This window comes from Mesocricetus auratus, unplaced genomic scaffold, assembly GCF_017639785.1.
Source record: "Mesocricetus auratus isolate SY011 unplaced genomic scaffold, BCM_Maur_2.0 Super-Scaffold_100676, whole genome shotgun sequence".
NCBI lineage: Eukaryota > Metazoa > Chordata > Mammalia > Rodentia > Cricetidae > Mesocricetus > Mesocricetus auratus.
In genome coordinates this window covers 95,915,601-95,930,917 of record NW_024429266.1, presented here as the reverse complement: position 1 = coordinate 95,930,917, position 15,317 = coordinate 95,915,601, and positions in this window count along the sequence as shown.

The window sequence follows — 15,317 nt, the reverse complement described above, 5'->3', positions numbered from 1 at the left end:
TTTTTTCTTCAAAGACTTGAAGGTTTTATCAAAGAAGTCTTTGACTTGCTTGGTTAGAATTACCCCAAGATATTTTATATTATTTGAGGCTATTGTGAATGGCGCTGTTTCCCTGATTTCTTTCTCAGTCCAGTTGTCACTTGTACATAGGAGACCTACTGATGTTTTTTGTAGTTAATCTTGTATCTTGTCAGTTCAGTGAAAGCATTTATCAGTTGTCATTGTCTAGTGGAATTTTTAGGGTCATTTTTGTATACTGTCATACCTATCACTGGCAACTAATGATACTTTGACTTCTTTATTTCCAATTTGTAGTCCCGTTGATTTCTGTCAGTTTTCTTATTGCTCTAGCTAAAATTTCAAGTAGTAAACTGAATGGATATGGAAAGAGTGCACAACTTTGTCTTGTGCCTGTTTCTAGTGGAATTACCTTGAGTTTCTCTTCACTAAATTTGATTTTTCGTATAGGCTTGCAGTACATTGCCTTTATTATGTTTTCGTATGTCCCTTGAATCCATAATATCTCCAGTACTTTAATCATGTAAAGTGTTGTATTTATTCTAAGGCTTTTTCAGTATCTAGTGATGTGATTCTGTGATGTTTTTCTTTCATGTTGTTTATATGGTGGATTACATTGACTGATTTCCATATATTGAACCATTCCTGTCTCTTTGGAATGGTCCTGTTGGATGATCTTTTTGATGTGTTCTTGGATTCAGCTTGTGAATGTTTTATTGGTATTTTGCATCTGTGTTCACAAGATAAATTGGTTTGTAAATTTTTCTTTGTTGAGTCTTTATGTGCTTTGGGTAGCAGGGTGACTGGACTCATAAAATGAATTGGGCAGTGTTCCTTCTCTTTCTATTTTGAGTAATAATTTGAGGAATATTAGTATTAACTTCTCTGAAAATCTAGTGGAATTCTGCTCTAAAACTGTCTGGCCTTGGACTTTTTGTGTTGGGAGACTTTTAATGACTGCTTCTATTTCACTAGGGTTGTAGGTCTACCTAATTTGTTCATCTGATCTTGATGTAACTTTGGTAGGTGGTACCTAGTGAGAAAATTATTCATTTCTTTTAGATTTTCTAAGAGGTTTTAAAAATATGTCCTTATGATTCCTTGGATTTCTTCAGTGTCTGTTGTAATAACCACTGCCTTGTCTCTGATTTTGTCAATTTGGATATTTTTTCTTTGTCTTTTAGTTAGTTTGTATAAGGGTCTGTTGATTTTTTCAAAGAATCAACTCTTTTTTTCATTGGTTTATTGTATTGTTTTCTTTGTTCCAATTTTATTGATTTCTACTACCAATTTGATAATTTTTTGTCATCTAGCCTCTTGGGTATACTTCTTTTTGTTCTAGAGCTTTTGGGTGTACTGTTAAGTTATTAGCATGAGATCACTCCAAGTTTTTTTTTCATGTAGGCACTTAGTGCTATGACCTTTCCTCTTTCCATTGTGTACCATGAATTTGGGTATGTTGTATATTAATTTTTGTTGAATTCTAGGAAGTCTTTAGTTTTTCTTTTATTTTTGTCTTGACCCATTTTTTCATTGAATAGAGAGTTGTTCAGTCTCCATGATTTTGTAAGGTTTCTGCTGTTGATATTCACCTTTAATCCATGATGGTCTAATAGACTGTGGTTTAGCAAGGGGTATCTGCCAGACTTGTGTCTTGGGACAGAGAGATGAGGTGGGAAGGGAAGGAAAAGTAGGGATAGTCTGTGGGGTATGTCCTTAAGAGGAGAATTTCTGGGTCTTGTAATAGACTGATTCCCACTTTCCTGAGGAATCTCCATACTGATTTCCACAGTGACTGTACAAGTTGGCAGTCCCACCAGGAATGGAGAAGTGTTCCCCTTTCTTTCTCCACATTCTCTCCAGCATAAACTGTCATTGGTGTTTTGATTTTAGTCATTCTGACAGGAGTAAGATGGTATCTCAGAGTTGTTTTGATTTGCATTTCCCTGATGGCTAAGGATGTTGAGCACTTTCTTAAGTGTCTCTTGGCCATTTTAGTCTCCTCTATTGAGAATTCTCTATTTAGTTCTGTACCCCACTTTTTAATTGGATTATTTGGTGTTTTGGTGAGTAGCTTCTTTATTTCATTGTATATTTTGGAAATCATCCCTCTGTCAGATATAAGATGGGCGAATATCTTTTCCAACTCTTTGGGCTGCCTTTTTGTCTTGTTGACTGTCTCCTTTGCCCTCCATAAGGTGCTCAGTTTCAGGAGGTTTGGTTTATTAAGTGTTGACCTCATTGTCTGTGAAACTGGTATTATGTTCAGGAAGCGGTCTCTTGTACAGTTTGTTCAAGGGTACTTCCCACTTTATCTTCTAAGAGTTTCAGTGTGGCTAGATTTATGCTGAGGTCTTTGATCCATTTAGACTTAAGTTTTCTGCATGGTGATAGATATGAATCTATCTGGAATCTTCTACATGCCAGCCTCCAGTTATGCCAGCACCATTTGTTGAAGATGCTTCCTTTTTCCATTGTTTAATTTTAGCTTCTTTTTCAAAAATCAGGTTTTTGTAGGTGTGTGGATTAATATCAGGGTTTTCACTTTGATTCCTATGATCTGTCTATTTTTGTTCCAATACCAAGCTCTCTAATAGAGCTTCAATTCAGGGATAGTGATGCATCCAGAAATTCCTTTATTGTACAGGGCCTGAGTCAGTACCATTGTTTCCACATAGCCTTTAATCTGGTATCCAAGAGCTCCCCCTTGTTCAGGTTAACAGTTTCTGTAGGTTAAACCAGCCCAGTCTTAACTCCTTTGCTCATAAGCTCCCCCTTTAAGTCACTGGATTCCAGGAGTTCAGTTCAGTGTTTATCTGTGGGTGTCTGCTTCTGCTTCTATCAGTCACTGGAGGAAGGTTCTTTGTCCCCGACTCTCTGTCATTGGTATTATATGCTGACACTACCCTGATTCATGTTTAAAATCTATATATGAGTGAGTACAAACCATGTTTCTCTTTTTGTGACTGAGTTACCTCACTCAAAACGGTTTCTTATAGTGCTGTCCATTTTTTTTCTACAAATTTCAAGATTCCATTGTTTTTTTCCACTGAATAGTACTCCATGGTGTAAATGTATCAAATTTTCTCTATTCACTCTTCAGTTGAGGGCCATCTTGGTTGCTTCCAGGTTCTGGCTATTACAAATAATGCTGCTATGAAAATAGTGGAACAGATGTCATTGTTGAATGAATGTACATATTTTGGGTATATGACAAAGAGTGGAATTACTGGGTCTTGTGGTAGACTTATTCCCATTTTCCTGAGGAATCAATACTGCTTTCCAAAGTGGGTGTACGACTTGGCACTCCAACCAGCAGTGCAGGAGTGTTCCCATTTTCCTGAGGAATTTCCATACTGATTTCCACAGTGGCTGTACAAGTTGGCACTCCCACCAGCAGTGAAGGAGTGTTCCCCTTTCTCTGCATCCTCTCCAGCATAAACTGTCATTGGAGTTTTTGATTTTAGCCAATTTGACAGGTGATACTGCAACAATTAACGGCACACTTACTGAAAGCTTAAGTAAGTATTTATTGTAGAAATTACTCACAAGAGAAAAACATGTAACCCAGAGGAGCCAGAGTATTTTTCCTTCGCCCAACTCGAAGCCGAAAAGAGGGCGAGACTTCTGCTGCTCAGTGTTTTATTCCTTCCTCCTTACAAGCCCCTAGCCGTGCCCAATTTGTGCCTGGCTAGTCATGTAGTTCACAGACTTGTCTGGATACGTATTTAGTCATGCCTAAAGTGGGTGTGGTTAGCAGTGCGGTAAACTGACCTTTTATTACCCCATTTGTATGTACTCTAATATGCCACATGGCTAATGGTGGGACACTGTTTCCTCCTACAATTCCCCCTATAGTCTAAAAAGGATATTTAAACTTAAAACAACTAACTTGTGTCAATGACCAAAATGTATCAAACATCTATCCCATCTAAATTTACACTTATCTGAAAGAAACACCCAAGTCTGAACACCTCCTTCCAACCCCAACTCTAAAATACTTGAAAACTAACGCTAATAGGTGTAAAGTATCCTATAATGTCAATAGTAGGGAGAGGGGGCATGGAATTCTTGAAACTACTTCCTGCTGAGATTGTACAATGACAATCTCATGGAGAACTGTGAGAAGAAAATTGTTAGTGTAAGAAAATCTCCAGTAGATCAGACAGTCTCTATTTGGCAAGAGAGGCTAGATTGAAGTTCCTGACTGGAGTTCTAGTGTTGAATGAAGCTCTGGCCAGAATGTTGATTAAAATATATTGTAACTGTGTTCTTGCTTGATAGCTGTTCTGTTATATTTAATTTGACCATGTTAAAGTTAAGACCTTGCTTTTTAATTTTTTTTATCATTTTTTATTTTAATTTTAAGTATCTTGTTTTACATGTTAATCCCAGTTCCCTCTCCCTCCCCTCCTCCCACACTCCCCTTCTCCCCCCTCCCACCTTATTGCCAAATCCTTCCACGTAGGGAATATCTAGAGTCTGTCATTTTACTCTTGGTAGGGTCCAGGCACTCCCCTAAGAGTCCAGGCTGAGAGACCATCTCTCTTTGTGCTATAGGCACATGAAGACAGTTTGTATACCAGGGATAGACACTGATCCACAGCTCAGGGCCCCATAGGTTGCCCAGGCCTTCTCGCTGACACTCACATTTGGGGGGTCCAGATCAGTCCCATGCTGGCTTCCCTACTGTCGGTCTGGGGTCTAAGAGCTCTCCCCTGTTCAGATCAGCTGTCTCTGCTGGTTTTGCCAGCCCATTCTTTGCCAATCACTCCTCTCTCTCTGTCACTGGGTTCCTTGGGTTCAGTTCAGTGATTAATTGTGTGTTTGCCTCTGCTTTCATCAGTCACAGGATGAAGGCTCCCAGATGGTTATAGACATCAAGTTCATTATCAGGAATGGGCATTCGAGGTGGTCCCTCCACTATTGCTTAGCTTGCCACTTGGTGTTATCCCTTTAGATCACTCGAGGTCACTCTGGTGCCTGATCTGTCTTAGATCCTATGATTCCCTCTTCCCCCTATTCTACCCCCACCCCCTCAACTTCCTGTTCCCCCATGACAAACTCCCTTCCTCTTCACCCTCTCTCTTTTTCCAAGGTCCCACTCCCCCCTCCCCACCCCTCGCCGTGTTCCCCATCCATTCAGAGGATCTTGTCTCCATCCTCTTCTCTTGGGTACTATGCATATATGCATATCTTTTAGGTTCTTTCCTGTTTCCCAGACTCTCTATCAGTGGAAGTGCAGACTGGCACTATCCTGATCAATGTCTAAAATCCATATATGAGTGAGTACATACCATGTTTGCTTTTTGCGACTGGGTTACCGCACTCAGGATGGTTTCTTCCAGTGCTATCCATTTCCCTGCGAATTTCAAGATTCCATTGTTTTTTTCTGCTGAGTAATACTCCATTGTGTAAATGTACCACATTTTCTCTATCCACTCTTCAGTTGAGGGGCATCTAGGTTGCTTCCAAGTTCTGGCTATTACAAACAATGCTGCTATGAACATAGTGGAGCAGATGCCCTTGTTGTATGAACCTGCCTCATTTGGATAAATGCCTAAGAGTGGAATTGCTGGGTCTAGTGGTAGATTAATTTCCATTCCTGAGGAATCTCCATACTGATTTCCAAAGTGGCTGTACAAGTTGGCACTCCCACCAGCAGTGGAGGAGTGTTCCTCTCTCTCCACATCCTCTCCAGCATAAATTGTCTTCGGTGTTTTTGATTCTAGCCATTCTGACAGGAGTAAGATGGTATCTCAAAGTTGTTTTGATTTGCATTTCCCTGATGGCTAAGGATTTTGAGCACTTTCTTAAGTGCCTCTTGGCCATTTTAGCCTCCTCTACTGAGATTTCTCTATTTAGCTCTGTTCCCCACCTTTCAAGTGGATCCTTTGGTGTTTTGGAGACTTGTTTCTTGAGTTCTTTGTAAATTTTGGAGATTAGCCCTCTGTCAGATGTAGGGTTAGTGAATATCTTTTCCCATTCAGTGGCCTGCCTTTTTGTCTTTTTTTTCTTTTATTTTCCAGTTTAAATTTAGATAAGAAACGAGGTTGCTTCACAAGTCAGTTCCAGGTCCCTCTCCCATTCTCTCCCCTCCTCCCGTGCCCTCCCCCTAGCCCGCCCCCCCCCGTTATCCCCTCATTCCCCCAGGGAGGGTGAGGCCCTCCATGGGGGTGTCCATAGTCTGTCATTTCATATAGGGCAGGGCCTAGACCCTTCCCCAAGAGTTCAGGGTGAGAGTGCACCTCACATTGTTCTATGGGAGTCCAAAGTCCGTGTGTATATTTGGGATGGGTACTGATCTGCTGCCCAGGGCTCAATAGATTCCCTAGGCCTCCTCACTGACACCCAGATTCAGGGGGTCTTGATCAGTCCCATGCTGGATTCCCAGGCTGATGCCTGGGATTCAAGAGTTAACCTTTGTCTGGTCAGCTGTTTCTGGGGGTTAAACCAGCCCAGTCTTAATCCCTTTGATCATCAGTCCTCCCTCTCTGTTACTGGCTTTCTTGAGATCAGCTCAGTACTTAACCAAGGGAGTCTGCCTCTTCTTCGATCAGCCACTAAATGAAGTTTCTGTTTCCCAGACTCTCTGGCCATAGGATTGTAGGCTGGCACTCCCCAGATCTATGTCTAAAATCCATATATGAGAGAGTACATGCCATGTTTCTCTTTTTGTGACTGGGTTACCTCACTCAGGATGGTTTCTTCTAGTGTCATCCATTTGCCTGCGAATCTCATGATTCCATTATTTTTTTCTGCTGAATAGTACTCCATTGTGTAGATGTACCACATTTTCTCTATCCACTCTTCGGGTGAGGGACATCTAGGTTGCTTCCAAGTTCTGGCTATTACAAATAAAGCTGCTATGAACATAGTGGAACAGACATCTTTGTTGTATGAATGGGCATCTTTTGGATATATGCCTAAGAGTGGAGTTGCTGGGTCTTGTGGTAGGTTTATTCCCATTTTTCTGAGGAATCTCCATCCTGATTTCCAAAGTGGCTGAACCAGTTGGCACTCCCACCAGCAATGGAGGAGTGTCCCCCTTTCACCACATCCTCTCCAGCATAAATTGTCATTGGTGTTTTTGATTTTAGCCATTCTGACAGGAGTGAGATGGTATCTCAGAGTTGTTTTGATTTGCATTTCCCGGATGGCTAAGGATGTTGAGCACTTTCTCAAGTGCCTCTCAGCCATTTTAGACTCCTCTATTGAAAACTCTCTATTTAGTTCTGCAGCCCACTTTTTAATAGGGTCCTTTGGTGTTTTGGAGACTTGCTTCTTGAGTTCTTTGTAAATTTTGGAGATCAACCCTCTGTCAGATGTGGGATTAGTGAATATTTTTCCCATTCTGTGGGCTGCCTTTTTGTCTTGCTGACTGTGTCCTTTGCCTTACAGAAGCTTCTCAGTTTCAGTAGGTTCCATTTATTAATTGTTGATCTCACTGTCTGTGTTATTGGTGTTATGTTCAGGAAGCTGTCCCCTGTACCAATTCGTTCAAGGGTACCACCGACTTTCTCTTCTAAGAGGTTCAGTGTGGCTGGATTTATGTTGAGGTCTTTGATCCATTTGGACTTAAGTTTTGTGCATGCCGATAAACATGGATCGATCCGCATTCTTCTACATGCCAGTCTCCAATTATGCCAGCACCATTTGTTGAAGATGCCTTCTTTATTCCATTGTATATTTTTAGCTTCTTTGTCAAAGATCATATGTTCGTACGTGTGTGAGTTAATACCCGGGTTTTCAATTCGATTCCATTGGTCTACCTATCTATTTTTGTGGCAATACCAAGCTGTTTTCAGGACTATAGCTCTGTAATAGAGCTTGAGGTCAGGGATGGTGATGCCTCCGGAAGTTGCCTTGTTGAATGGGGTTGTTTTGGCTATGCTGGGTCTTTTGTTTTTCCATACAAAATTGATTATTGTTCTTTCAATGTCTGTGAAGAATTGTGCTGGGATTTTAATGGGGATTGCATTGAATCTGTAGATTGCTTTTGGCAGGATTGCCAATTTTACTACATTGATCCTACCTATCCAAGAGCATGGGAGATCTTTCCATTTTCTGAGGGCTTCTTTAATTTCTTTCTTTAAAGATTCAAAGTTCTTACGATACAGGTCTTTCACTTGTTTGGTTACATTACCCCAAGGTATTTTATGTTGTTTGTGGCAATTGTAAAGGGTGATGTTTCTCTGATTTCTCTTTCAGCCCTTTTATCATCTGTATATAGTAGGGCTACTGATTTTCTTGTGTTGATCTTGTAGCCTGCCACTTTGCTGAAGGTGTTAATCAGCTGTAAGAGTTCCCTGGTAGAGTTCTTTGGGTCATTGATGTAAACTATCATATCATCTGAGAACAGTGAAAGTTTGACCTCTTCCTTCCCAATTTGTATCCCCTTGATCCCCCTTTGTTGTCGTATGGCAATGGCTAGAACTTCAAGTACCATGTTGAAAATGTATGGGGAGAGTGGACAGACTTGTCTTGTTCCTGAATTTAGAGGAATTGCGTTGAGTTTCTGTCCATTTAGTTTGATGTTGGCTGTTGGTTTACTGTATATAGCTTTTATTATGTTTAAGTATGTCCCTGTTATCCCAGATCTCTCCAAGACCTTTATCATGAAGGGGTGTTGGATTTTGTCAAAGGCTTTTTCAGCATCTAGTGAGATGTTCATGTGATTTTTGTTTTTCAGCTTGTTTATATGGTGGATTACGTTGATGGATTTTCGTATGTTGAACCATCCCTGCATCCCTGGGATGAAACCTATTTGATCGTGATGAAAGATTCTTTTGATGTGTTCTTGGATCCGATTTGCCAGTATTATATTGAGTATTTTTGCATCAATGTTCATGAGGGATATTGGTCTGAAGTTCTCTTTCTTAGTTGTATCTTTGTGTGGCTTGGGGATCAGGGTTATTGAAGCCTCATAGAAAGAGTTTGGCAAAGACCCTTCTGCTTCTATTGTGTGGACTACATTGAGAAGAATTGGTATAAGCTGTTCTTTGAATTTCTGGTAGAATTCTGCACTGAGGCCATCTGGACCTGGACTTTTTTTGGTTGGGAGACTTTTGATGACAGCTTCTATTTCCATAGGGGTTATAGGTCTATTTAAATTGCTTATCTGTTCTTGATTTAGTTTTGGCAAATGATAGCTGTCCAGGAAGTCATCCATTTCCTTTAAATTTTCAAATTTTGTTGAGTACAGGTTTTCAAAGTATGACCTAATGATTCTCTGGATTTCCTCGGAGTCTGTTGTTATGTCCCCCTTTTCATTTCTGATTTTGTTAATTTGCGTGTTCACTCTCTGCTGTTTGCTAAGTTTGGACAAAGGTTTGTCTATCTTGTTGATTTTCTCAAAGAACCAACTCTTGGTTGCATTGATTCTTTGTATTGTTTTCCTGGTTTCTGCTTTATTGATTTCAGCCCTCAATTTAATTATTTCCTGCCGTCTACTCCTCCTGGGGGAGTTTACTTCTTTGTGTTCTAGAGCTTTCAGCTGTGATGTTAATTCTCTGGTATAACTGTTCTCCTGTTTCTTCATGTGAGCACTTAGTGCTATGAACTTCCCCCGTAGCACTGCTTTCAAAGTGTCCCATAGGTTTGAGTATGTTGTGTCTTCATTCTCATTGAATTCGAGGAAGTCTTTAATTTCTTTTTTATTTCCTCTTTGACCCAGGGATGGTGCAGTTGAGCATTATTCAATTTCCATGAGTTTGTAGGTGTTCTGCGATTTGTGTTGTTGTTGAATTCTAATTTTAAAGCATGGTGGTCTGATAAGATGCATGGAGTTATTCCAATTTTTTTGTAGCTGCTGAGGTTTGATATGTTGCCAAGTATGTGGTCGATTTTTGAGACGGTTCCTTTTGGTGGTGAGAAGAAGGTATATTCTTTTTTATGTGGATGAAATGTTCTATAGATATCTGTTAATCCCAGTTGGGTCATTACTTCTATTAGACCCTTTGCTTCTTTGTTGAGTTTCTTTCTGGTATTCCTGTCTAGTGGTGATAGTGGTGTGTTGAAATCTCCCACTATAACTCTGTGGGGCTTTAGATGATATTTAAGTTCTAATAATGTTTCTTTAACGAATGTGGATGCCTTTGTATTTGGGGTATAGATGTTCAGGATAGACACTTCATCTTGGTGGGTTTCACCTGTGATGAGTATGTAATGACCTCCTTCATCTCTTTTGATTGATTTTATTTTAAAGTCTAGTTTGTTAGATATTAGGATTGCTACCCCTGCTTGTTTCTTGGGTCCATTTCATTGAAAAAATTTTTCCCAACCTTTAACTCTCAGGTAATGTCTGTCTTTGAGGGTGAGGTGTGTTTCTTGTATGCAGCAGAAGGAAGGGTTCTGTCTTCGAATCCATTCTGCTAGTCTGTGTGTCTTTTTATGGGTGAGTTAAGGCCATTAATATTGAGGGATATTAATGACCATTGATTGCTCATGCTTCTCCGATTTGCGATGGTTGTTGTTGGTGGAATTATGTGTGGAATTTCACCCCTTTGTTCTTTTGGCTGTTGGTAGAGAGGGATTCTCTAATGCCTATATTTTTCTGGTTGTAGTTAGCTTCCTTTGGTTGGAGTTTCCCTTCCAAAATTTTCTGTAGGGCTGGGTTAGTGGACACATATTGCTTGAATCTAGTTTTGTCATGGAATATCTTGTTTTCTCTGTCTATAGTGATTGAGAGTTTTGCCAGTTCAAGTAGTCTGGGCTGGCATCCATGGTCTCTTAGTGTTGGTAGAATATCTATCCAGGACCTTCTGGCTTTCAGAGTTTCCATGGAGAAGTGAGGTGTAATTCTGATAGGTCTGCCTTTATATGTTACTTGACCTTTTTCCTTAGCTGCTCTTAATATCCTTTCTTTATTCTGTATGTTTGGGGTCTTGATTATTATGTGGCAAGGGGATTTTTTTTGTGGTCCACTCTATTTGGTGTTCTGTAGGCTTCTTGTACCTTCATTGGCATGTCTTTCTTAAGGTTGGGAAAGTTTTCTTCTATGATTTTGTTGAATATGCCTTCTGCCCCTTTGAGGTGGATTTCTTCTCCTTCTTCTATACCTATTATTCTTAGGTGTGGTCTTTTCATGGTGTCCCATATTTCCTGGATGTTTTGTGTTAAGGATTTGTTGGACTTAAGGTTTTCTTTGGTTGATGAATCCTTTTCTCCTGGTGTATCTTCAACACTTGAGATTCTCTCTTCCATCTCTTCTATTCTGTTGGTAATGCTTGAATTGGTAGAGCCTGACTGATGTCCAACTTTTCTATTTTCTGCCTTTCTTCAGATTGTGTTTTTTTTAATGTCTATATTTCAGTTTTCAACCCTTGCAGTGTTTGCATTGCTTCTTGCAATTTTCTGTTTATTTTTTTGTCCGTTTGTTGCCTTTTATGAATTTTTTGGTTTGTTCTGTCTTCCATTTGTTGCATTTTTTGGTTTGCTTTTTGTTCCATTTCTCGCATTTTGTGCTTTGTTTCTTCTTCCATTTCCTGCCTTTTTTGGTTTGTTTCTTCTTCCATTTTTTTCATTTTTTGCTTTGTTTTTTCTACCATTTCTTGCATTTTTTGCTTTGTTTTTTCTTCCATTTCCTGCCTTTTTTGGTTTGTTTTTTCTTCCATTTCCTGCCTTTTTTGGTATGTTTCTTCTTCCAATTCTTGCATTTTTTGGTTTGTTTTTTCTTCCATTTCTTGCATTTTTTGGTTTGTTTTTTCTTCCATTTCTTTGAGGGATTTTCCTATATCCTCTTTTAGGGCCTTTATCATTTTCATGAAAGTACTTTTAAGGTCGTTCTCTTCTGCTTCTTTCGCATTGGAATGTTGGGGTCTTGCTGGTGTGGAGTCTTTAGAATCTGGCGGTGTCATATTTGTTTTTCTGTTGCTGACTGTGTTTTTGTATTGTCTCTTTACCATCTCTTCTTCTAGTGGGTGCAGAAAGAGCCCCTTACTGGTCTGGGGACCAGAGTTCCCTTTTGGTTGGTGCTAGCAAGTCCAATAATCTGGTGGTTCTTCTATTCCTTGTCCAAATGCTGGTCCCGTGGGTGGAGAAGAACAGGAATCTGGGGCGCTTAGCCTCCTACATGGTCCCCTGGGCCCTATGCTGGGTCCTGTTGTACCTGATCCAGAACAGCTACTCCCCTGGTCTCCCTGCCTCCTCTGGTTTCCTGGTCTCGTTGGTGGGAGAGAAGATCTGGAGTCTGGGGTGCTTGGCTCCCGCTGGGATTGGGAGCTCTGTGCAGATCCCAGGTGATCTGCAGGCACTGGAACACAGGCCGGGAAGCCGTCCTGTTTACCTGAAGCTGCCTGGGGAACAGCTGCTTCCCTGGACTCCCAGCCTCCTCTCGGTTCCTGGTCTCGTTGGTGGGAGAGAAGATCTGGAGTCTGGGGTGCTTGGCTCCCGTCGGGATTGGGAGCTCTGTGCAGTTCCCAGGCGATCTGCAGGCACTGGACTTTGTCTTTTTGAATGTGTCCTTTGCCTTACAGAAGCTTTTTAGTTTCAGAAGGTCCCATTTGTTAATTGTCGATCTCTGTGCCTGTGCTACTGGTGTTATGTTTAGGAAGTGGTCTCCTGTACCAACTCGTTGAAGAGTATCTCCCACTTTCTCTTCTAAAAGTTTCAGTGTGGCTGGATTTATGTTGAGATCTTTGATCCATTTGGACTTAAGTTTTGTACAAGGCGATAAACCTGGATCTATCTGCAGTCTTCTTCATACTAGTACCCAGTTATGCCAGCACCATTTGTTGAAGATGCTTTCTTTTTTCCATTGTACAGTTTTTGCTTCTTTGTCAAAAATCAAGTGTTCATAGGTGTGTGGGTTAAAATTAGGGCTTTCGATTCGGTTCCTTTGGTCTACCTGCCTATTTTTGTGCCAATACCAAGCTGTTTTCAGGACTATAGCTCTATAATAGAGCTTGAAGTCAGGTATGGTGATCCCTCCTGAAGTTCCTTCATTGTATAGGGCTGTTTTGGCTATCCTGGGCCTTTTGTTTTTTCATATAAAGTTGATTAATGTTCTTTCCAGGTCCTTGAAGAATTGTGATGGAATTTTGATAGGGATTGCATTGAATCTGTAGACTGCTTTTGGCAAGATTGCCATTTTTATTATGTTGATCCTACCAATCCAAGAGCATGGGAGATCTTTCCATTTTCTGGTATCTTCTTTGATTTCTTTCTTCAAAGACACAAAGTTCTTGATATACAGGTCTTTCACTTCCTTGGTTGACATTATCCCCAGGTATTTGATGCTGTTTTTGGCTATTGTAAAATGTGATGTTTCTCTGATTTCTTTCTCAGTCATTTCATCATCTGTATATAATAGGGTCACTGATTTTTTTGGGTTTACTTTGTATCCTGCCACATTGCTGAAGGTGTTATCAGCTCTAGGAGCAAACTTGCGGAGTTTTTTGGGTCACTTATGCAAACTATCATATCATCTGCAAATAATGAAAGTTTGACTTCTTCTTTTCCTATTTGTATCCCCTTTATCTCCTTTTGTTGTCCTATTGCTGTAGCTAGAACTTCAAGTACAATATTGAAGAGATATGGAGAGAGTGGACAGCTTTGTCTTGTTCCTGATTTTAGAGGAATTGCTTTGAGTTTCTCTCCATTTAGTTTGATATTAGCTGTTGGTTTACTGTATATTGTTTTGATTATATTCAGGTACGTTCCTGTTATCCCTGATCTCTCTAGGACCTTTATCATGAAGGGGTACTGGATTTTGTCAAAGGCTTTTTCAGCATCTAATGAGATAATCATGTGGTTTTTCTTTTGCAGATTGTTAATATGGTGGATTACATTAATAGATTTTCTAATGTTGAACCATCCCTGCATTCCTGGAATGAAGCCTACTTGATCATGGTGGATGATTTTTATGATTTGTTCTTGAATCCGGTTTGCAAGTATTTTATTGAGTATTTTTGCATCAATGTTCATGAGGGAAATTGGTCTATAGTTCTCTTTCTTAGTTGTGTCTTTGTGTGGCTTGGGTATCAAGGTAATTGTAGCCTCATAGAAAGAGTTTGGCAGTGAGCCTCCTGCTTCTATTGTGTGGAATACTTTGAGGAGTATTGGAATTAGCTCTTCTTTGAATTTCTGGTAGAATTCTGCACTGAAGCCATCTGGGCCTGGCCTTTTTTTGTTTGGGAGACTTTTGATGACTGCTTCTATTTCATTAGGGGTTATAGATCTGTTTAGATTGTTTATCTGTTCTTGATTAATTTTGGCAAGTGATATCTATCCAGGAAATTGTCCATTTCTTTAAATTTTCAAATTTTGTGGAGTACAGATTTTCAAAGTATGCCCTGATGATTCTCTGGATTTCCTCAGAGTCCGTTGTTATGTCCCTTTTTTCATCCCTGATTTCGTTAATTAGCATGCTCTCTCTCTGTCTTTTGGTTAGTTTGGATAGAGGTTTGTCTATTTTGTTGATTTTCTCAAAGAACCAACTCTTTGTTTCATTGATTCTTCTCAGTGTTTTCCTGGTTTCTACTTGATTGATTTCAGCCCTCAATTTGATTATTTCCTAGCATCTGCTCCTCCTGGGGGGAGTTTGCTTCTTTTTGTTCTAGAACATTCAGCTGTGCTATTAATTCTCTAGTATGACTGTTCTCCAGTTTTTTCATGTGGGCACTTAGTGCTATAAACTTTCCTCTCAGCACTGCTTTCAAAGTGTCCCATAAGTTTGTGTATGTTGTGTCTTCATTCTCATTGAAATCGAGGAAGTCTTTAATTTCTTTTTTTTATTTGTTCCTTTACCCAGGGATGGTGCAATTGTGCATTCTTCAATCTCCATGAGTTTGTAGGGTTTCTGCGATTTGTGTTATTGTTGAATTCTAATGTTAATGCATGGTGGTCTGATAAGATGCAGGGGGTTATTCCAATTTTTTTGTATCTGTGGAGATTTGCTCTGTTTCCTATTATGGGGTCAATTTTAGAGAAGGTTCCATGTGGTGCCGAGAAGAAGGTATATCCCTTTGTATTTGGGTGGAATGTTCTATAGATGTCTGTTAAACCCAGTTGGGTCATAACTTCTATTAATTCTTTTGTTTCTTTGTTAAGTTTCTGTCTGGAGGTCCTGTCTAGCAGTGAGAGCAGAGTGTTGAAGTCTCCTACCATTAGTGTGTGTGATTTTATGTGCATTTTGAGCTTTAGTAATGTTTCTTTCACGAATGTAGGTGCCTTTGTATTTGGGGCGTAGATGTTTAAAATTGAGACTTCGTCTTGATGTATTTTTCCTTTGATGAATATGAAGTGCCCTTCTTCATCTCTTTTGATTGAATTTAATTTGAAGTCTAATTTGTTAGATA